Source organism: Protobothrops mucrosquamatus, unplaced genomic scaffold, assembly GCF_001527695.2.
Source record: "Protobothrops mucrosquamatus isolate PMUCROS unplaced genomic scaffold, P.Mucros_1.0 scaffold1124, whole genome shotgun sequence".
Taxonomy (NCBI): domain Eukaryota; kingdom Metazoa; phylum Chordata; class Lepidosauria; order Squamata; family Viperidae; genus Protobothrops; species Protobothrops mucrosquamatus.
Window position 1 is genome coordinate 2,947 of NW_015387342.1, and position 24,104 is coordinate 27,050.

General features: G+C 41.8%; 1 pseudogene; it reads right to left on the bottom strand.

The window, feature by feature from the left end:
- LOC107291404 overlaps positions 1–22,590 on the bottom strand; it is a 24,732-nt pseudogene extending 2,142 nt beyond the window's left edge.
- Between the last annotated feature and the right edge of the window lie 1,514 nt (positions 22,591–24,104).

Consider the following 24,104-nt stretch of genomic DNA (forward strand, 5'->3'; position numbering starts at 1 on the left):
ACGTTCCTTGGGGATACATTCCTCCATGATCTGTTCTATGATAGCCAGTAACTCAGCCTGCCAAAAAGAAAAGAAATATTTCTACTTTTTCTAAAAATACATTTGACTTATTCCCAACATATCAATAGACAGAAATCTATTCTTCTCAGACCCCTACTGCAGGGCAAGTTCATAACCTTGCATTTGAGCTAGAAATGAAGAAAGCTACAAAGAATCAACAGACTATAAGAGAACACTTGTGGTATATTCTACACCAGTGGTTCTCAACCTTTTTAATGCCGCGACCCCAACCGGTCGTAAGTCGAGGACTAAACCAGCCGTAAGTCGAGGACTAAACCGGTCGTAAGGCGAGGACTACCCAACCGGTCGTAAGTCGAGGACTTTCCCTGCCCAGAAGCACCACACATGCGTGGTTCTGCCCCCTGCGCCGGCTGAGGCGTAGCTGGCAAGCGGCAGAGATGGAGCAGGCCGACCACCAGCTGGCCCAGCTCAAGGGAGGTAAGGCACCTGCCGGAAAAGGGGAAAAAAATGGCGGACAAAAAAAATGGCGGACAGCCTTGCTTGGCGACCCCCGTGAAATGGTCGATCGACCCCAAATGGGGTCCCGACCCACAGGTTGAGAACCACTGTTCTACACTGTAATCAGTGAAAAGGGGAGGCTCCAGAATTGAGTTTGAATCATTTGCAAGAAGGGATAAAATTTTAATTTTAAAATATAAAATTATTTTAAATAATTAGTAGACACTGTACATTGCTGCAAAATGTCCATGTTTCTTCTTGCCACCGAGTGCTATACAAGGTGCACCACACAACTGGTACTCTGGAAAGAGGGAAAACCCAGATTAACCTTTAATGACAGTTTGGTGTAATGGTTAAGACACCAGTCTAGAAACCAGAAAACATTAGTTCTAGTTTTGCTTTGAGTACAAAGCCAGCTGGGCGACCTTGGACCAGTCACTATCTTTTCAACCTTAGTAAAAAGACAGTGACCAATCACTTTGAAATCTTGCCAAGAAAACTGCAGGGACGTGTCCAGGCAGTTGCCTGGAATTAACACTGACTTGAAGACACCAACAACAATAATATCAGTGCCTCAAGTTCAATCCAAACTATCTGGAGCACCACTTGAACACCATAGGCATTGACAAATTCACCACCAGTCAATTGCAAAGGGCAATTTCACTTGGAACAGCTTACATCCTGTGACAATATTAAAATCATTAATATCATTCAACAACAATGTCTATCTATTCCAAGCTCTTGGGGAGAATTCAATAGGTGAATAAAAATGCCAACTGCAGTCTACATACCTGGCTGACTGTGCTGGCAACCATAATAATAATCCTTTAGTTGGTTTCCGTGAGAATGATCAGAATTGTAATTCAACCCATTTTAAGGGCACAGGCTAAATGGATTAATGAGCTGGGCTACTTAACTATCAGGGTTTGCAGTCCAGCTGAAGTGGGAGTGGTAGGAATAACAGAATAACAGAGTTGCCAGGAACTTAGAGGTCTTCTAGTCCAACTCCCTGCTCAGAAAACCTCCTATACCATTTGAGGCAAATGGTTGTCCAATCTCTTGTTAAAAACTTCCAGTGTTGGAGCATTCACAACTTCTGGAGGCAAGCTGTTCCACTGATTAATTGTTCTGTCAGGAAATTTCTCCTTAGTTCTAGGTTAGTTCTCTCCTTAATTAGTTTCCATCCATTGCTTCTTCGGGTTCTTTGGAAAATAAATTGACCCCCTCTTCTTTGTGGCAACCCCTGAGATATTGGGACACTGCTATCATGTCACCCCTAATCCTTCTTTTCAATAAATTAGATGTACCCAATTCCAGCAATTGCTCTTTATATGTTTTAGCCCCCAGTCCCCTGATCATCTTTGTTGCTCTTCTCTGCACTCTTTCTAGATATCTTTTTTACATTGTGGTGACCAAAACTGGATGCAGTATTCCAAGTGTGGCCTTACCAAGGCATTGTAGAGTGGTATTAACACTTCAGGGGATCTTAATTCTATCCCTCTGTTAATGCAGCCTAGAACTGTGTTGGCTTTTTTGGCAGCCACAGCACACTGCTGGCTCATATTTAAGTGATTGTCCACTAACTAGGACTCCAAAATCCCTCTCACAGTTACTACTATTGAGCCAGGTACCACCTATACCATACTTGTGCATTTGGTTATTCTTGCCTAAATGTAGGAAAAAAATATGACAATTTATACCATAAACCTCTTACTTTGTATCCCTTGACAGGAATAACCACTAGTTCTGGAGTCCCATCAGGAGAAAGGCAAATAGAAATCTTTGCAAGGACACATGTGGGCATACAGGAAAAACGCAAGGAGGAAGTTCCTTTTCTGTTTGTGAATGCTGCACAGTTACATTCACCACCTCCTGACTGCTGATCTACTACCATCTCATACCTTTTGCTCTCCTCCCAAAAAAAATCCTACCTGACTAAGATGCAACTGGTTTAACAGTGTCAGATACTGTTGGGGATCAGTCTCTACGTCCAGGCAGTTGATTTCTGTTACCACTTGAGTCACTCGTTCATCAGCATAGAAAAACTGGGACAGCAGTCTTGGATCAGAACGCTGCGGAGAGAAAGAGAAGCCTGGGTTATACACAGCCATACAATACAAGACAGTCATGTTCAGCAGTACCTAATTACATGTATACTTTGATATAAACAAAGAAATTCCCTTGGTGCAGAAAAGTAGTTGCCAGGTGAATTCTAATCTAGCTTTTTCCCCAATGTGCTTGTTTTCTATATCTGGGTAATTTTTAAAATTAAGGTGCACGCAGCCCAGCCTGCATTTCATTGTGACAAATGAAACAAAAAATTATATCTGCAATCTAGACATATGTTTATAATATTTTAGACTTTATGTTTCATATTTTGCAATTTTATTTCTTGTGGGGTTTTTTTTTTTGAAATATGATATGAATGTGCCATATTATAAATAACAGTTTAACCTGCAATCCTACTCCAGGATGGGGACTGTATCTACCAATGGGGCTTCAGTTTTAAAAACCCTACTCACGTTTTTATGCTAAGAGCTATTGTTTTCCTACAAAGATCAACCAATCAACGTTTATAATTTGTCCTAAATCAGTGAATAGTATGCAAACAGAGTAAAGCAGGGTTCTTCAACCCCCGGTCCATGGATTGGTACCGGGCCACAGCATGCCAGCAACCGGTCCACACAAACAAGCAAATCCCCATTCATGGGATGCAGGCAGCACACAAAACCACACACTCTCCGGTCTGTGGAAAAACCTTTCTCCACGGAACTGGTTCCTGGTGCCCAAACGGCTGGGGACCTCTGGAGTAAAATCTTCAACTTTAGATGGTGAGATGCTGAGACAGGAGCCAGAGAAAATTGTTATATAATTAAGAAACGGAGAATAGAAGGCTTCAAGTTTGGGAATTTACTGGATATATGGTTGCAGACTCAAAACAAGCTGGAGGAAAAGGTTCAATATTTGGGGGGGGGAGGGGTGCGACAAGCACAGAGAAGACAGGATTCCAGAGTGTTTCAGACTGAGAACTTTTTTGTATGTCAGGTTTCCTAATTTGTGGCACTCTCCTTGTCTAACATTCTGGTGCCTGTTTGGGAATGCAGAGCAGAGAGATTCATTCCTTTGCCTGATATGAAGCCCTGTCATCAAGTACAGAAGGGAGAGAGTTTTCTTGTTACACGAAACTATTTCATTGAGCAGGAATTCTCCAAGAGCTGGTTGCCCAGCAATATCTCTACTTAATTCAAGTATCAGGAACCAATCTGAGTTTTCTGAGCTTATCAACACAATAGAAAGATTAAAAAGTATATCACAGAACTATGAATGCAATACAAATTAATATATAACTAAAACAAACATAAAGGAAGTGAAATGGACTACAGAACCTTGCAGTATACTTGCAAACGAATGTGCAGAATCTAAAAGGGCATGATGTAATTATAACTAAGGTGGAGACCTTTTCTGAAAAAGAGTTGCTAATAGGCATTCAGCTGTTTAGGAGAACCCACTCCCCTCTGGGTAGGAAGGGCCCCATAACAGAACATCTGTGGAGTTGCTGTGAGTATTAATCAGGCTACCTACCAGATAAAGATAGCAATAGCAACAGCACTTAGACTTATATACTGCTTCACAGTGCTTTACAGCACTCTCTAAGCAGTTTACAGTGTCAGCATATTGCCCCCAACAATCTGGGTCCTCATTTTATCGACCTCGGAAGGATGGAAGGCTGAGCTGGTGAGAGTCGAACTGCCAAACTGCTGTCAGCCAGCAGTCAGCAGAAGTAGCCTGCAGTACTGCATTCTAACCACTGAGCCACCTTGGCTCACTTCAGCTCACTCTGACTTAACTGGGCAGATCAGACTGCGGTGCCTGGGGCGTGGTCCGGTGGTATGATCTGAACAGGGTTCTCTCTCTGTTGTCAGCTTGACCCCCGGTTTATGGATATGGGCCATTCCTGGGTTGTAAAAGTGGCCAAAGAGATGACCCATGGTTATGCTATGGTATTGCTGTTCTTGTATGAGTTGATACTGTAGTATCTCCTGCTTTGAAAGAGGTGGTGAGGCAGCCTCTGCTCAAGAGGCTGGGGAAGGTTGTTGAGAAGCTGGTCAATCTGCAGTTGATGGCTTGATTACTGCAAAACACTCTACACAGGGCTGTCCTTGAAGATCACCTACAAGCTTAACTGGTTCAGAATGCAGAGGTACAGATGACGGGCAATCCTCAGTATGACCATGTAACACCTTTACTTTGCAAGTTGTATTGGTTACTAGTTTGTTTCTGGGTATAATTCAAGGTGGTGGTGGTGACCTATACATGGCAAATAGCCTGGTTATTTGAAGGTTATGGAAGACCTTTCTTCCATAGTATCTGCCTGACCAATTAGATCTGGAAGGTTTGGTATGCTCCATGTTCCTTTGATTAAAATAATGTTATCTATCAGAAGCATGTGTTATCTGCTGTACCATCTGCCTTCTGGAATAAAGTTCCCCTCAAGATCCAGGAGGGCTCTGGTATTTTGAAGAGCCTTGAAGCCCTGGCTCTTCACTCAGAGCTTTGGCAAGGTAACTGAAACCACTTCTGAGTAATGTGAGTTTACTTTGCTTGTTATCTGGTTTGTGCCATCTTTGTTCTTTGTTTTTAATCATTGCATTATTTTATTGTTCTGATGTTTTTATCTCTGAACTGCTCAGAGTTGCCATGAGTTAGGCAGTGTAAAAAATGCAATATAGTACTGTAAACAAGAATAGAAACAGGAGAAGAGGCTGAAGAAACAAGATATGAAAAATTATTATTACCAGTTTACTCCACTACAGCATATTAACCTTGAGATCAAGCTTTAAGTCTGAAAACATTGCACTGAATTCAGACAATAACAACTTAAGTGTTTGCATCTGTCATCCCTTTGAGCCCATCCCAAAGAAGCGATGCAGGCCAAATCTCAGAGTGAAATGTACCCCAGCTTTTCTCAGTCAGGTTCCACTAACTGGTAAGACTATTAATGTGTTGTGTTCAAAGGCCTGGGTTCTCTGCCACTGTAATAAACAAAAATACTATACAGCCCCATTAGTCAGCTGCTTTGTTCTATTCAGATGGGGAGGTCTGGGGTTGTTTGTAATGGTAAAATAGGGGAAGAAATTCAGTAAACAAAACCAAAATAGGTTGTTTCCCAAATCAGGTCATGTCATAATGAATCTTTAAAAATCACAAAACACTTCCTTTTTCTTGCTACAGACCTAACCTAGCTATTTCTCAAGGATTGCTAGCATTTAATCATCTCAGTCATTCATACTACGCAATGTGCTCTTGTTGTTTCTGACTCTATCCGCTGACAGAGATAATTTTGTGAGGATAGTTTCTCAGCTACATTGAGGTCTGGTATATACCCATGTTTATGTCACTAGTGTTGGTATCTGGTCATCTTTTTTCCCATCAACTTTTTGTTTGCATTGTCCTTGATTTTCCAAGTATCAGGGTCTTCCCCAAAGATTCTTGCCTTTGTATTATGTGCCCAACACTTCAATATTAGCATTTCTAGCCAGCAGTTTGGTTTTATTCCTTCTAATACTGAATTATGTTTTTCTTCTTGAACTATTCTCAACAACTGTCTGCAGCATTATAATTCAAAGGAATACATCTTTCTTTGTTCATCTTCTCACAGGGCTTTCCTAAGTGTTACATTGCTGTAAAATCTAGACCACGTCCTTGACAGTATATAATCTTGTCAGTATGATGTCTCTAAATATGAACAATTTGCTTCAATCTGACTTTGTTTTTCCCAAGTAGCAACATGTTTATATTTCATGGTTACAATTACTGTGCTTCTGAACTTTTGATTTTTACAAAAATAAGATCTGTTACTACTTTAGCTTCTTTTCCACTGTTTGCATTGAGTTGACACTGTTTGTTATTATAATCTTATCTTTTTTGTTATTATTTTGTTACTATTGAACATCAGACCAGCTTTTGACCTCCATTTTTTTCATCTTCAACAAGAGATTTCCTAAGTACTCCTCATATCCAGCCACCAATCTGGGTTGTTGAGGTTTCTCCTAGCATTTTTAATTCCAGTTTCTATTTTTTGTAGTATGTTCTGCATGCAAGCCAATCAAATAAGCTAAGTTTATGCAATCTTGAAATTATTTAATTGCTCCATTATTCCAATCTAACTGGTCACCGTACAAAGTCAATAGGCCAGCTTTTCCTATGTTTTTAAAGTCTACTCAAAATTTGTTATGGTCTTACACCAAGGATGTGAAACTGATGGCCTGTGGGCCGGTTGTATCACACAGATGCTGCACCCACCCCAGCTCTGGCAATGAGAAAAAAGTCACGATATGTCACAACACGTCACGTGACGTGGCGAGTTTGACACCATACTATCATCTATGAAGAAAAATGAGCTTTGCTATTCCCATTATCCTTTGGATGTTAGCAATATGATCTCAGGTACTCCTGCATCTTCTGAATCTAACTTGTACTTTGTACAGTGTTTATCCCATGTACAGTTGAAGTCTAGATTGCAAAAGCTTGAGCATTATCTTACTAGCATGTAAAACTAGCATGTGAAACACAATTGTTCAATAATTTGAACACAACGCTGTCCTATTTTAGTATTGGAATTTTTTTTATTTTTTTGTCTGCTGCTGGGTTTTCCATATCTATGTACAAACCACAGACACCAATTTAACACAAATTTTAAACATTTCTGCTGATTTATCATCAGCTCTGCAGCATTATTTGCAAAAAAATTTAGAGGCCATTTAACTTCAATTTCCAGTATGTCTGTTTCTTGTTCAGTTAGATCCAGGGCTTTTTTTTTTCATAGAACGCCCAGAACAGAGTTCCGGCGCCTTTTTTGGATAGAACCTTGTAGGATAGGCAAGGCGGGTTGTATGATGTGTGTGAGTTTTTTTTTTTTTTAGAAAAAAAGCACTGGTTAGATCAATCATCAATTTTAGAAACTTCTGATGAAGGTCTTATCAAAGACCTTCACATGGCTGGCTCAGGAATTCTGGGAGTTGAAATCCATGAGTCATAAAAGAGCCAAGGTTGACTACCCCTGTTCTAGATGGTGGTCGCCTACTTCATTTCCTGCACCAGCCAAATTTTCTCATTATTCAAGATATTATTCTAGCTACAATTAGTATGAAGTCTGTTTTGGAAAGGGAAGTATCTCAAACGTTTGCAAGAGATCTTTTCAAATTATTTTATTTATTGATAAAAAAAATTCTTTATTGCCTGAGTTACACTTATACTTGGAGTGCAGATGTGGATCAGATGTTGATTAATTTACCTAGAATTCCATTTGAGGGCATTCTATCATTTTTGGGATTGCATTCATATACTCACTTTGATCCATTCCTTTTCAACAAAGAGAGCAGCTGCATTGCTTCCACAATTTTCTTAACTCTCAGAATTTCCGATATGAAGTGAACCATTCTGGTGTACTTTATTATCCTATTTTGTGAATGTTCATTTTTCTTTTTTTGGCAGAACACTGGAAGTGTTTCTTCTGTTCTTCTCCAGTGGATCTCCATCCCATCCCGTCTACAATATGACCTACCCTTTCTGAACATATTATTAGGCTATTGCAAGCCCCTTCACTATTGCAAGTTAATAATCCATGAAGGGGATTGAGTATCCTAATGGCCATTAAACAAACTCTATTCCCCTTCATCGGAGCAAAGGACAGGTAGAATATAAATTATAATGGGATTCTTTAAGAAAGTAGAAACCATTATAATACTTCCAGTACAGTATTTTTTTTCTGCTCATGTAAACAAAGCACATATACAGTGATTACTAGATAGAGTTTATGGAACCTTTTTTAAGGATCTTCACCTCCCTGGGAAAAAAATCATTATGATTGTACCTTAAAAAGAGCTGTACAAATAATAACTAAGAAACCTCAGTGAATGGGCTGTGTTTTCTATTTATCCTAAGCACATCACCATAACTAGTACAGGGCAATAAACAAATCAGACCCATCCATTCCTCAACTCAAGGAATTATCATTGGGCACCAGATACAGTACATGGTCTGGTCATAATTATTGTTTAAAAAGCAATTTACAACCACCATAGAAAATGCAAAAAATTCCTGGTAGAGTACTAATTCTTAAATTTCCTTGTAAGCTGATTGCTTCTTGTTTTCATGCTGTACCTCTCCTTCTGCAAAACAAATAAGAGGGTGTAGACTTAATCTTAAAAATGTTCTACGGCCACTAAAACTATTTCTTACTCACCACAGAAAAGTTAACCCTTTTCTAACATGCAGCCTTCTCCAAATGACACTGGATCAGAACTAGCAAAATCAGCACCATAGATTTTAAAAGACTGTCTTTTTTAAAGTGATAGAATTGTCTAACTTAGACATACAGAGCTTGTTCCCACTACTAAATTAAAGTGCAAATCCATCTACTGATGCAAAGAAAAACAGAAAGCTAAATAGTGATTACCTCTACAAAATTGGAAATAACAAGAAGTAAACAAACTCAACTGTACAAGAGGAAGAAACAGAAAAAAAATACAATACATATAATAAATATGATAAATATAATACACTATCAAACATCAACATCTGCCTATCCCTAGGCCAGTGGTGGCGAACCTATGGCACGGGTGCCAGAGGCGGCACTCAGAGCCCTCTCTGTGGGCACGTGCACCATGCCCCGGAGATGGCAACTATCCTTCTTCAACCAGCTGCCTGCTAATCTGCTGAGGTCCCACGTGGCCGGATGCACCCCTTGCACGGCTGGTTTCCCTCCCCCCGTCCTATCCCTCCTGGTTTCACATGCTCTCCTTTTCCTGGGCACGACCCACTGCATCGCCTCCTCAGCTGTCGGCCGGCCATCCAGCTCAGAGGCGGCTTCTTTGAGCTCCTGGCGGTGGGCTGCGGAGCCCCAGAGTGCACCAGTTGAGTGGCCAGCAGGCTGTGGCTGCTGACAGACACCGTCGGCCCCAAGGCGCTCGCTGGCCTCTGTGTGCGGGGGCTGATGGTGTCAGGCAGCAGCTGCCCCGGACCTTGCCTTGACCCATGGCAATGGCACCCCCACCCTGCCTCGCCTCAACCCGCAGGACGACCCTCCTGCCTACTGCCCCACCTGCCAGAGACCCCCTGGATCTCCCCCAACCCTGCCCACCCCCCACAGGCATCCCTCCCCACGAGCAACATTGAGGTGACCATGCCCACCTTGGCCACACCCACCCAATCTGCCATGACCACCACAGCCATGCCTATCCAGTGGGCCACGCCCACCTGGCACCCGGCGATAAATAAGTGGGCTTTGGGTTGCAGTTTGGGCACTCGGTCTCTAAAAGGTTCGCCATCACTGCCCTAGGCCTTGGGAAGGACTCAATAGGTGGATAAAAATACCAAATCATGTCTGAATGTCTGGCAGACTGCGCAACAAACCAATTTTAATTGAGAGCAGCTAGGTGCAGTGGTCAAGGATTCAGGCTAGAAATCAGGAGATTATGAGTTTTAGTTCCACTTTAAGCACAAAGTCATCTGGGTGATTCTGGTCCAGTCACACCTTCTCAGACCTAGGAACAAGGCAAGAGCAAACCACTTCTGAAAATCTTGCCCAGATCTTGCAGGGACTAGTTCAGACAGTTGCCAGGAATCAGCACTGAAACACAGACTTGAAGGCACACGCACACAAATACTGTAATAAGTATGTCATAGAATTATAATATTTCATAACTATGCTATCCTAAGTCCTGGCAAGCAGCTTCCTTTACTTTTCATAGGTTGCTCTAAGACAGGGCTTTTCAACCTTTTCACCCATTGTGCCACTTTTAGGATACGGCAATATCCGAGTACCACCAGTCGCCTAGCAAGGTATCAAAAATTTGATGACCCCCCCCCCAAAAAAGGAAAAAGTGATGAAGTACAGGTAGTCCTCGACTTACAACTGTTCGCTTAGTGACTGTTCAAAGTTACAATGGCACTGAAAAAGTGCCCCCCAAGGCACAGCCGAGCAAGATACCTGCCTGCCCACCCGGCGGCATTCTTCCTCCTGTTCGAGGTTTTCATTGTTTGAACATTTCTGTTGGGGATTGGCAGTGGAGGTGGGGTGGGGTGTATGTGGTTTTTATTTCCCCTGTCTGCTGAGTGGTTGTAGCAGATTTTGGTCACTTCACATGACCCTGGGACACTGTGACCGTCATAAATATGAATCAGTTGCCATGCATCTGAATGTAAATCACAAGACCCTGGAGATAAGGCAACATTCCAGCTGATTGGTGCTTCTTCAGGGCTCAGCAGAAGCACCAGGATCAGTGCCGAGCTCCTGTTGGAGCCTGGCGCTGATCCTGGCGCTTCCGCTGAGCCCTGACAGCCCTGCAGCTCCAGCCGTCTCTCGCTCAGGCTTGTGCGGTGCTGCCACCGGTTCAGCTCATTCCCCTCCCCCGCTACCACTTTTCTAGGATGGTCGTGTACCACCTGCCAGGTGCCAATGTACCACAGGTGGTACCCGTGCCACTGGTTGAAAAGACCTGCTCTAAGAGACAATAACAAAACGAAGACAGAAGAGGCAGACCAGAAAGTTGGAGCATATCTACAACAGACTGAAATAGCTAGTAAGTGCTTCCCTGCTATTGGTCTTCTGAATTTCTTCTGAAGTACTATAATGGGTGAAGTGTAACACAGCTTAGCTGTTGTTGAAACGGGTGTGGGAAAAGCACTACTTTAACAAAGATAAATTAAGTGTGATATGCACTTACATAGAGAACGTATGCTGAACTGGGCTTTCTGGCTCCCTCGTGGGGTTCTCTAAAACGTTTTTCCACAATGTCCTGCTTAATTAGTTTGCAACAGCCTGGGAGCTGTTGCTGTTCCTCCTTTGACAAACAAGGCTAAACAAAGCAAAACAAAAATGGCACCCTTGCTTTATTAAAGTTCTTGAAATGTCCTAGTCTTTAATGTTCTCTGCTCATTATCTAGATCAACAGATCGGGTTTTAATTAAAAAAATCAAAATCAAATACTTTTCTTTTCCATGTCCAAACTTCTTGGCATGGAATTTCTCCCATTCACTAACTTGTTCAGTCTTAGATGTCTTAGACGTTTTAGAAGTGTTAGAATAAATTTGTCACTTTAAATATACACTAATTGGCAAACATTAAAATGAGGTTTTGCTGCCTACAGCTCTCAAAGGGTCACCACCTCCATTATACATTACATAAACACGACAAAAAAATTGCATATACCCACATACCCACATATATTCTATGACACAGAGAAACAACACAGTCTAGTTTGGATGTATACATGTACATGGCGACAAAAATGAATCTTGCGAGTTTACCAGGTGAATGGCACAGGGAACAAAGCTGTTGCAGAATCTGGTAGTCCTGCTGGAAATATTTTGAAACTTCTTCCCAGAGGGGAGCAACAGAAACAGACCAAAAAGTAGGCGTGTGGGGTCTCTAACAATGCTTTCAGCTCTAAATACATAGCACTTATAAGTGAATAGTGAGAAGCTCGCTTCCCATAATCTTCTCCCCAGTCCTTACCACTCTCTGTATGGACCTTCTATCAGAAGCACTGCTGCCACCAAACCAAACAGTGATGCATTCATAGGCTGGAAAGGAGATGAAGACAATTTTTGGAGACTTGAGGGAGGGAGGGAGGGAGGGAGAGGGAGACGGAGACGGAGATGGCGGGGGTGGGGGTGGGGAGAGAGAGAGAGAGAGGGGGGGAGATGTGTCCAGAGCATTTCTGTATTGTAATTAGATGCAAATGCAGAAAGGTCACACAGACAGAATAGCACCATTGTTTAGCAAGAATCTCCTTTTCTCCCTATCAAAAACAGATGTCAATAAGGAAGCTAACTGGGTTGGATAGTTAATTTGCACAATGTAGTAATCTTTCCAAATAGTTGATTTTGTAGTGGCATTTTAGAGGCAAGATAAATTATTCTGCAATCTCAGGATATGTCCAATCTTTTGGTATAGTCATACCACATGCTTAGGAAGGCAGGAAGCTTTAACAACAACAACAAAAAAAAGGATGCTCTCAGTAGTATAAACACTGCACTTGTAGCAATCACTAGCCAGCTATTTCTACTCATTTATACACTTCTTGGGTTCACATAATTATTAAATAAAAATCCTGAGAAATGGAACAGGGTTGAAAAGTCAAACATCTAAAGCTAAGCCTGACTGGACTTCCATTATGATTTTTACATAGGCTTACTCTTTGCAGTCTAAGATCTGTTATGAGTCACAGGCTGCTTAATTTTTGTTTTTTTTCAGTAACTGCGAGAATAGTAATAGTTTTGTTGGTTCAAAAGTCAGCTCCAAAAAAGACATTAGATTCCATAATAAAAAGCCAGGTAAGGGAGATAGCAGTTCTTAGCCAAACACTCCAATTAGAAAGGAGGTGATGCTAAACGACCTTGTAAAACTCCAAGAGAGATTGTATCTCCATACTTAGCATCTTCCAATAGAAGTCTCTGGGTGAGAAATGTGGACTTCTTTTTCCTGAGATGTTGAATTTTTTGGCAAATTTGCTTAGAGCTTCACATCTGATTGTTAAATGTTTTTGAGGGTAACACTCACATATGGACAGTCCCATGAATGCAGCTTTGGTTCCAGGGCCTCTGAAACGGGTGTTATTGCAGTTCCTGAGGCCCACTTATCATCTGTCTGCTCCTTTCTCCTCAATCATTACAACAAACAGGAATATGTGGATTGACTGATTCCTTAAGGTTATAAATGTCTCTTTGTATGTGGGAATAATATCTTAGCACCCTGATTTAAACTACAGTGCCATCATCCAAGTACAAAAATATTTCTTTTGGACAAGACGTATGTGTTGTAGTATTGCTAATCAAGATAACTTTGGAGGACTGGGATTCTCTGAATCTATTATAAATTGATTCCTCACTTTTTCTTGACACTGAAATATCTTCAGTTTAATGTGTGGCCTGTTCTGGCATGACAAGAGAAACTTTACCCTATTCATTAACCAATATATTTCAACATCTTTCAGCACCAAGACAATATTCTAAAGGGTTATCTGGCTTTGAGAAAAGTTGTCTTGGAACAGAGAAGTACTGAAGGCTCACAACTCCATTTATCTTCCTTAAAATCATGCACAGTTGCAGGAATCGTCTGTAGACTGAACACAAGCCAGTAAACTGAAGCTGAATTCAGACAAGGCAGAGGAATTTAAAGCAGTAGTTTGGCCAGAAAGGTGGGACTTAATGCATTCTAGATGGAGGTTCAGTTCTATTTAAGTCACTGTTTAAATTATGGAGTGTCATTTCATTCATTCTTTCCTGTGGTCTTTAACTGGCCATAGAGATACAGTAGATATTCTGGTTGATATTCTGTTTAACTACTAGAATATGTTTTACATGGGACCCTAACCCCTATTGAGAAAGTCCAGATGAGACCCCACTGAAGATGTTACCTAGTTTGGTAATCAGGGCTTTTCAACCAGTGGTACGGGTACCACCTGTGGTACATTGGCACCTGGCAGGTGGTACACGACCATCCTAGAAAAGTGGTAGCGGGGGAGGGGAATGAGCTGAACTGGTGGCAGCACCTCACAAGCCTGAGCGAGAGATGGCTGGAGCTGCAGGGCTGTCAGGGCTCAGTGGAAGTGCCAGGATCAGCGCCAGGCTCCAACTGGAGCTCGGCACTGATCCTGGTGCTTCTGCTGAGCCCTGAAGAAGCACCAGTCAGCTGGAATGTTGCCTTATCTCCAGGGTCTTGTGATTTACATTCAGATGCGTGGCAACTGATTCATATTTATGTTGGTCACAGTGTCCCAGGGTCATGTGAAGTGACCAAAATCTGCTACAACCACTCAGCAGACAGGGGGAATAAAAACCACATACACCTCAGCCCACCTCCGCTGCCAATCCCCAACAGAAATGTTCAAACAATGAAAACCTCGAACAGGAGGAAGAACGCCGCCGGGTGGGCAGGCAGGTGTCTTGCTCGGCTGTGCCTTGGGGGGCACTTTTTCAGTGCCATTGTAACTTTGAACAGTCACTAAGCGAACTGTTGTAAGTCGAGGACTACCTGTACTTCATCACTTTTTCCTTTTTGGGGGGGGTCATCAAGTTTTTGACACCTTGCTAGGTGACTGGTGGTATTCGGATATTGCCGTATCCTAAAAGTGGCACAATGGGTGAAAAGGTTGAAAAGCCCTGTGGTAATGAAATGTCCAGGAGCTAAACAGCAAGCTTGGAGAACAGACCCCTGCCAAAAGTCGAGATGGCACACAAATTTAGCCAGATTACTCTTAGAAAATATTTGAAATATGAATTTAAAAAAAAGAAGCAAATATGTGCTGCATTGATTATAGAAAGACCTTTAATTGTGTTGATCATGCAAAGCTGTGGAATGTGCTTAGTAAAATGGGAATCCCAGAATTTCAAATTCTCCTGATGTGAAACCTATACATAGGTCAGTAAGCTACAGTCTGAAGAGAACATGGAGAAACAGACTGGCTCCAAATTGGCAGATACAAGGCTGTACAGTATACTCTCTACTTGTGTGTTGAATATATACTGTACTAAGGGAATCTGAATTGGAAAATGATCAGCACAATTTAAAATGGAGGAAGGAACATGTACTATGCTGATAGCAGTATTCTGATTACTGAAGTGCAAACAATCTGCAACTCTAATGAAAGTCAGAGAGCACAGTGACGAAGATTAAATATAAAGATTAAACTAATGAAACCAGGCTTAGAATTGACAAATTAAGATATTAAAGTGGTGGATAGCTACCACCTTTCAATAGTAGAGGAACCAGTCATTAGGAAATACTTTGCAGACCAGCACTTGGTAGTGTAGCAATGAAAGCCTTGGCAAAGGTATTTATATGCTGTGAAGTGTCTATATCTACAAAGATCAGAATACTGCAATGCAGTAATACCTTCCCTGTGAAAATTGTGATACTGTGACACTCTATGAAAATGAGTGTAGGACTTTGAAGAAGCAGGACAAGATATTAACACTTTTGAATTTTGGTGTTGGACAATGCTATTTAGACTACCATGGATAGCCAAGAAAACAAACAAATGAATGGTCAAACAAACCCAGAGTTCTCACTGAAGTCTCAAGTGACTAGGCTCAAATTATCCTACTTTGGACACATTATGTGAAAAGCTCATTCTCTGGAGAAGTGTATAATGCTGGGAAAGGGAAGGAGGAAAGGGAAGAGGATGACCAGCAGCAAGATGGATGGACCCAATTACAGCAGCAATGGATGCACATCTGAAAACATAAAGAATCAAGGTGGGGGACAGAATATCTTGGAGAAACTCTATTTATGTCATCACTTAAGATAGATAAGATAATCTTTATTGTCATTTTTTTACTGTGGGCACAACAGCACACATCAAAAATGAAATTTAGTTGCCTGCTCTCAAAGTGAAACACATACATGACACACAGGATGCAGTAGACTGAACCTGCTGTACAGATTACTTTTTTGTGTTCAGCTTCAGTTTTCTTTGACCATATATTGAGCTGTTGTCAAAACCACAAATGATGTAATTAGACCGGGACTGTACGTTGACCTGTATAACAAGATCATCAGTTTGACCAATACAGTCTCTATAGTATTTCTTGAATAACCTGAATGACGCACATTCATTCTTATGACTGACACAGGAAGCTAGACTTAAGGTGTCATGATCAGAATCTTTTGGCTATCCAGTATATTTAAATCAACTTTCAGTGTCCCATCTGTATGTCACCAGACAAAAGAATCCAAATGCTAAGAATCTGTGTATGACTAGGTTCAGTTTGTTATAATGTAGCCTTTTAGTTTTGGCTTAAACCTGTTATGTGAACCCAGCCCATTGTGATTTGCAAACCATGGTTTACAGTTCTGGCTTATTTGATTATGAAATAAATCACAATTTCATTTATACAAATTATCATTGATCAAATCATGACAACATATGTGAAACAAGTCTACAAGCTTTCCAAACAAGTTACTTTTCTCCAAACATGCATTTCCAACTATTTAGAAGTTTGAAGAATTAATAAGAGATAAAAGATAACCTTTATCACTTTTTTCTGTGAACACACTGGAATACATTAAAAAATGAAATTCTGCTGCCCAGTCCCAAAAGAAAATATATATACTCATTCACACACATGCACAAAGAAATACACACACAAACACATATACATATATTAATCACAATGTAGATCAACCATGGATGATTGTAATGAATTATGGCTACAGTTTATTGATAAATCTAAATATACAATTTATATTTTTCCCCTTTTTATAATTTTATATATTTTTCTTTTTTAAAATTTTGTAAATAAAAAAAATAAAAAGTTACATTCCCTTGAGAAATACCATGATGCAAGAAAATAATGGCAAGAGACCATGTTTAAAATCTTGACTAGTCTGCAACATCTACCAGTCAGAGTTCAGTACTAAGCTATATGTAAATGGCCTTTTAGCAATGTTGTGTTTATAAATAAAGCATGTTACTGGAAAAACATGATTAAACACTACAGTGTGGAAGATACATGCTCAGCTAATTATAAATAAATTTTGCTTCATCCAGACATCACAATTATGACCTATTTTTTGTTTCTGGTGTTTATACTCAACAAACTTATTCAGACATAGTATGTTGAAAATATTTGTATTCATACATTCCTTCAGGTGGAATATCGCAGACAATTATTAACATTAAATCTAGGAGCGTTAGAAAAGGGTCAGATGCCTTTCAATATATACTTGGGCTAATGTTTGAGGAAGACTGGATAAAGAACAAGGGTTAGTATGTAATTATTTAACCCTAGAATCAAGTCAAAGAAAAAGCTGCTGAGGAATCCTTTTATTGCAATGAGCTGAAAGGTTAAATCAATTATTTCAGAAAGGCTCCTTGTTAAGCAAACCTTATTTTAACCTTTCAATGACATCATGAGTTTAAAATCAAGCTAAAAGTCTTACACAACTTATGAAAAACATTGGCTCAGCTCAGGATATTTATAGAGGAGGCTCATGATAATGAAATTTTGAAAAGATCACCAGAAAATCTGAAGGTCTTTGGCTAAAGGTGCTCAGCAATACAATAGCCTCTCTCTTTCTGAGCTTTGCAACTCACTGAAACTTTTGATCTTTTCAGCTGAAGGTCTTTAAAAATTGCAGGATGCAGATATCCACAACTGTTTTAAAATAGGTTTCTCTCTTCTGCTCACCTTTTCTGAGTCTTCTTTGATTTGGGGAGGGCTAGTACTGCAAAGGTTTTTCACATGGCTTCTGTTTGGTTCAAACCACGAAACAAGAAAACTAACTCACACTTCCCTTTGAACTGTTTGGCTTCAGGAGGAGACTTTGGGAGGTATCTGTGATGATCACAAACCTATTTTGATTACTGGGCAAAGCAGGTTTTTGTGGGATGCTGCTCACAATACACACAAAGAGGTGGTACAGTGGTGACCACAAGTCTTGTGGAAAGAAGCTGTTTTCTTTGAGTAGAATATAATTCCTAGTGACTTCATGGATGAGCTCGTGTGGTTTTCTCAGTAATAATGCAGAAGTGGTTTGTCTTCTTCCAGGATGTTTTTCTTCAACTTTCTAGTTTAACCAACAGTCAATGACATAAATCTATTGAAGGCCAGGGAAACAATCACCCTGGCTCCCGCGGGTAAGAACGACCTTGGCTCTCCCCCTGCTGTTCATTCCTTTCCCCAAACAGATAGGTGTTAAATATGGGGGAGCGGGGTAGTCAAAGTACAGAGGTCCACATATAAGGTCTATCAAAGAAAGCCTCATGTCCTAAAAGGCCTCTCCATAGAGTAAGAATTCTATGCCTGCTTCCCTCATATGGATGGGAGGCATACCAAAAAGAAAAAAGAAAAAAAAGCAAGGGAATCTACCAGGGACTGTGGAGAATGTGGTATATAGACAGAACATCACTGTGGCTATAGGGATTGAAATCTGGAAAGTGTTGCCTTAAGTCAACTTCATTTCTAGATATTTTAAGTTATGGGAGTCAAGCAGCTTAAAGCTGAAGTGCGGGAAAGCTCTTATGGATTTTACTATCATTTACATGCTTGCTTTGCACAAAAGTGACAGTCTTAATTTCTTACCATGTAGATTTACTCAAAATGTTTATAAAGCTGCAGAACAATCAAGAAAATGGAGACTTTAACATCTGAACTACTGGAATACAGACAAGTTGTGACAAGTATATCAAATCTTTTTCTCCCATGCACCTGGATTGATAATATAGCAATTTAATGCATGAAAACATGCCTGTCTTCCTAATGGCAGCAACAAGCTACACTCACTTTTGAATTCTAGTGTCTATACATGCATTTTAGACTTTTAAGCGAGACCTATGCCCTTCACACTATCTCATAGCTGTATAAATAAATATTACTTGCCACAAGAGGGAATCTGAGTATTCTGAGCTTTTTGTAGTAAAAAAAAAATGATTTAAACCAAAATCCTCTTTTCAATGGTGCAATGAGGTGAACGCTTTTCCTGTTGATTTCTCTTTTCTTCATTTCTTTCATAGGCATTTCTCATTTATTTGTGATAATGCTGTGAGCTTTATCAAGTGAGATATGTTATTTTTATTTACATTATATGGGGGAATACGTAAGCCAATCTGACTACATTTATGAAAAACAAACAAACAAATGTATGTTTCCAATTCATAACTTATTACAAAAAATAAACGGAGAGGTATTTTTGGTTGCCTGCATTGAAAGAAAATTAAGAACTGGATTTTCAGAAATTCATAATAGAAGTACTTTTTGAAAGAGCTACTTCCACAATTGATATTTCTACACTACGTGTGATCACTGATTTATTTTTTTTGGAACAGGGTTTTTTAAAACACTCCCCAACCCAATGGATGACATGCAGCCTTACACCCTCAATTTGTGGCTCCTAAAGCATCCTGCGTTTATCCTATTAAAATTTAATGACATAACTGGACTGATTTTCAACAGTGTTAATTATGAGAATAGGATGTAAATAAGTTAAAGATTAAAAAATGATTTAAGCTTCTGCAAGCTCCCAGATTTTAATAAAAACAATCAGCTTGTCTAATATGCACAGTAGTGTTGTCAGGGTCTGACACAGCACAGTCCTCCATGCCAATAAAATTAAAATCCACGTATATAGAAAATAAAAGCTGAAAGGAAGAGGTTACTATATAATGGGGAAACATGCAGCTCCCACAAATATTCAAAGTATAGTGTTCAAGCATAGTTTTATTCACTCATTATTAAACAGTTCTACATAGCCACAACATGGCTAAAACAAATTATGGACTACTTGTGTTGAAAAAACTTCCCCAATCCAACACCCTCCTTTGAGCATATTGCCTAGGAGTTCAGGGAGTTGATGTCCCAACAGATCCAGAAGATACCAAACTGGGAAGAGATTGTGTTGGCGCATACACGAAGTTCAACTAATGCATTCCTTTGATGTCAGTGAAACCCAGTTATCTTAAATCAAACAATACTTGCATAACTAGTTATATGAATTCCAGCCTGAGTGTAAATCAGGAATATAAAGAGAGCTAAAGTCCTGGTAGAAAACCATGTTGTCATGTCAAACTTTTGTGCATTCTTGGTGGACCCTCAAGTTTCTAATGCCATTTGTCATTATTGTTAAGCTCCATCAAGTCCTACTAACTCTATGGATAAAAACTATCTGAGCCATCCTGGTTATTGCCGCTTACACATTTCTTGCAGATGTATTTATTTATGTGACCTCTCATAAGCTCCAGAATTGATAGGGATGGTTGATGTGCAAAAAAAATTAAAAATTCAGAAAAGAACAAAAATTATCAAAAAGCCACTGGGAGCCATAGATAAACTCATGGAAGACTGAGATATTTTAATCAAGATAAAATTTAAAATAATCAACTCAATGGTATTCCTTGTTATGATGTTCAGGTGTGAGGGATGGACTCTATGCAAGAAGAGGAGGATTTCCCCTTGAGCTAAGCTTCTCATTCATCAGATACTGTAGCTGAAAACCAACCATTTGTTACTAGAAGAAATCAAACCAGAATGCTCACTGCAAGTAAGAAACAAAACAAACATTTATACTTTTTGATAAGAAGGCTGATGCATCTGTGGAAAAGGTGATAATGCCAGGTGGACAAATGACCATAAAGCCACAGAAATGCAATGCAATTTACAGCTCACACCACATGGCAAACTTCGCTGGTCTACCAAGTGTATACTATACTTTTCAAATTATATCTTGCAAAATTCAAGCCTGAGTGGAAAGTGAGTCAGAAATCAGCAGGAAGTGTCTTTCTCTTGCCAACCAATAGTCAGTAGTGTTCCTTGCAAAGCCTGTTGTACTCACACCTTCATCTAAAGAGGCGATGCAGCAAGACGACTCACAGGCAAACCTCAACTTCTCGGCTCCACCCAGCCTAGACCTTCCCTCTGTAGGCAACTATTCTGAGACTGGTTTTTTGTTTTTTGTTTTTTTGGTACAAAAGGCAGAATACGAGACTTCTTCCCAGGCAGAATTTAGCCAGGTTTAGGTTAAAATTCTTGATTGATACAATGTTTCTCAGCTGTACATATTTGTTTCCCAGTTGCAGTTTATTGTATAATTGGTTCCCCCTCACCCCCTTTTTTTTGCTCAAAATCTAGCATATCTTGTTACATGTTACATACTACATACTTGTTACAACTCACAGGCAAACCTCAACTTCTCAGCTCCACCCAGCCTAGGTCTTCCCTCTGTAGGCAACTATTCTGAGACTGGTTTTTTGTTTTTTGTTTTGGTACAAAAGGCAGAATACGAGACTTCTTCCCAGGCAGAATTTTGACAGGTTTAGGTTAAAATTCTTGATTGATACAATGTTTCTCAGCTGCATATATTTGTTTCCCAATTGCAGTTTATTGTATAATTGGTTCCTCCCCTTTTTTTTTTGCTCAAAATCTAGCATATCTTATTACATACTAGAAAGTCAGAGACGGTACAAGCATGAATCACAAAGCCTTTGCCTCAACGGCTTCCTGCAGGATTACGAATACTGCACCGATACTATGTGTACGGTAGCCAAGGTCCTGAAGTAAAACTCCCGAACGGAGCTCCTGGAGGAAAACACCGTTGGTGGCACAAGGTTGACAGACAGGACAGAAAGTTGGAACTGCAATTGCCCACGCGGGCTCTCCTGGAGCTAAGTTAACGTAGCTTAGGGTGTTGCTTTCCGGAATATCAGCTCACAAACGACCAAGAAACAGCAAACAGACAACAACAAAAAACCAACAACAAAGCAAGAGATTCCCTAACCCCGACCCCCATTACCGCCGGAAGGAGCGCAGACCCGTCGCGCGTCTGGAGCGCGGCTCCAGCACCGCCGCTTCCAGGCATCGGGAGGTCCCGGGGTTTGCCCAGCCCGCGGCTAAGCGCACGAGGCAGGCGAGACAAAGGGGGGACGGAACCCTGGAGCCAACAATTCCACCGCCACGGAGAGAGTCCAACGGCGTATTCGAATACGAGCCGCCGCCGTGCCGGAGGACCTCCTCGGCGCAAATTACGAAAGCCAACGGCAGCCGCCCTTCCCTCCCCGAAAAAGTGGGGAAAGCGGCGCTCGGTCACTCAACCCACCCGACCCGCCTCCCCCCCCCCGGGAGGAGCCAAAGTCTTCGAAGACCGGGAAAGCCCCGTTTGAGAGCCCTCGCACAAAGGGAGCCCCCGCTCCCGCGAAGTCGGAGACGGTCTTTCGGTTTCTTTCCAAAAGGAGAGGCGGAACCGCGGACCGAGAAGCGGCCAGGAGGAGCCGCGGGCTGCGCTCGTGGAAGGAAGACCGCCCAGGGGGACGACCCCGGGCCTAGTTCAGCAACTGGGGAGGGGGAGGCAGAAAGAGCCCCCCACCCGTGCCGGCTTCTGCTCTCTGGGACTTGCCGCTCTTGAAACCTTCCCCCCCCCCCCGCCACAAGAGCTCCAGCCTCTCACCTTGGGTCTGTGCAGCCACCTTCGGACAGCGGCGGGCAGCATGGCTGGGGCCGGGAGCGCAGCGGCCGGAGAACTCGCCCTTGCCCGCCGCGCTCTTGGCAACGCACCTGAGCTCGGCGCTCTCGGGCTGAAGCTCGCACCGCCTCCAGGCGGGTCGAAGGCTTCTGTCACCCGGGCCGGGATATTATAGCGCCTGGCCACGCCCAGAGGAGGCGGGCCTTTGGCCCACAGGAACGTGACCGCGTAGGGTTGCGATGGGCTCCCTCCGCCGGCGCTCGGCTGATTGACGGAGAGGCCGCTCCCGCCTGAATCAAAGTTATCGAGGGGGCGGCGGCGACGGCAGCCAACTCTCCGCGGGACGGGCGAACGAGATGGCAGTCCCCGGAGGACGGCAGCGGAGAGGAGAAGGCGGCAGGACGCTGCCTGTGCTCTTGCAATGGACCTCGCCTCGTTAGAACTAGCGATGGGGGCGATCTCGCCGGCCTTTCCAGTTCTATCGTGGTTCGGGATGTGCGGTTGACCGGGTCATCCTGATACAAGCTTGGTTAGCAATGAGAGGCTGGGTGACTCCCCTGCCTTAGAGCCGCCATTTCAGGTACTTAAACCCACAAGGATGGTGGCTTTTGCTTCCTTATGAGTTTCTTCCCCGACTGAAGCTCTCCAGATGCATCGAATGCCAACCGAGGCAAGGGCTCCGGTGTTGAAGTCCAACCCATCTGAAGGGCGCTGGTTGGGTGCACGCTGGTGCAGTTCCCAAAGCGATCTTCAGTGCAGGCACTACCACTGATCCTCCTCGGCCAACTCCACGGGTGAGGTGGTTGTGTCCCCTGTGCTCAACTTTTAGAAACGGTCCTGCAACTTCAGCCCAGTTTGTGTATCTAAAGAAGAAGAGGTTTTATCCCATTGTCTTTTTTCCCTTGTATTGACTACTTACTGTATAAGAAACATAGCACTCAACCACCCAATTATATTGATTTTAAAGAAGGGGTTTCCCCACTTTGTGATGCCTAGCTAGAAATACTTATAAGGTAGGAAAAGCAAGGAACACGTTTTATTTTAAAAGTTACCCAATGTAAGTCTCAATCAGGAGGGAAAGGCCAAGGTACTTCTAAATGTGGACTCACTCACACAAGCAGTGCTTCTGATAGCCTCTCTGTATTTGAATTCTCTGCTCTGGGCATGGTAATGTAACTATGTGGCCGCTGCCCTCTCAGTGTTTGGTCACATACTGAGGATTGCCAAGAGGCAAGCAGGAAGGAATGGAGCCCAAAGACCAGCTAGGATCAAAGAGAGTAAAATCTGAATGGCTCCCTCACTGAGAGTCAGCAAGACTGGAGTCCTGGACTTATTTATTTATTTATTTATTTAATCCCATTTATACCCCGCCCTTCTCCCGAGGGACTCAGGGCGGCTTACAGGTAAATAAAAACAGTACAATACAATAGATATCTCTAAAAGCCAAATTAAAATATATATTAAATAACCTGTATTAAGTTTAATATTATAAAATCCCTTTAAAATCCCTATACAATCCCCCCCTAGGCCAATCCCGCTTGATGGAAAAGCCATGTCTTGAGGGCACGGCGGAAGGAGGGGAGATCCGGAATAATCCGGATCTCTGGGGGGAGTTCGGTCCACAGGG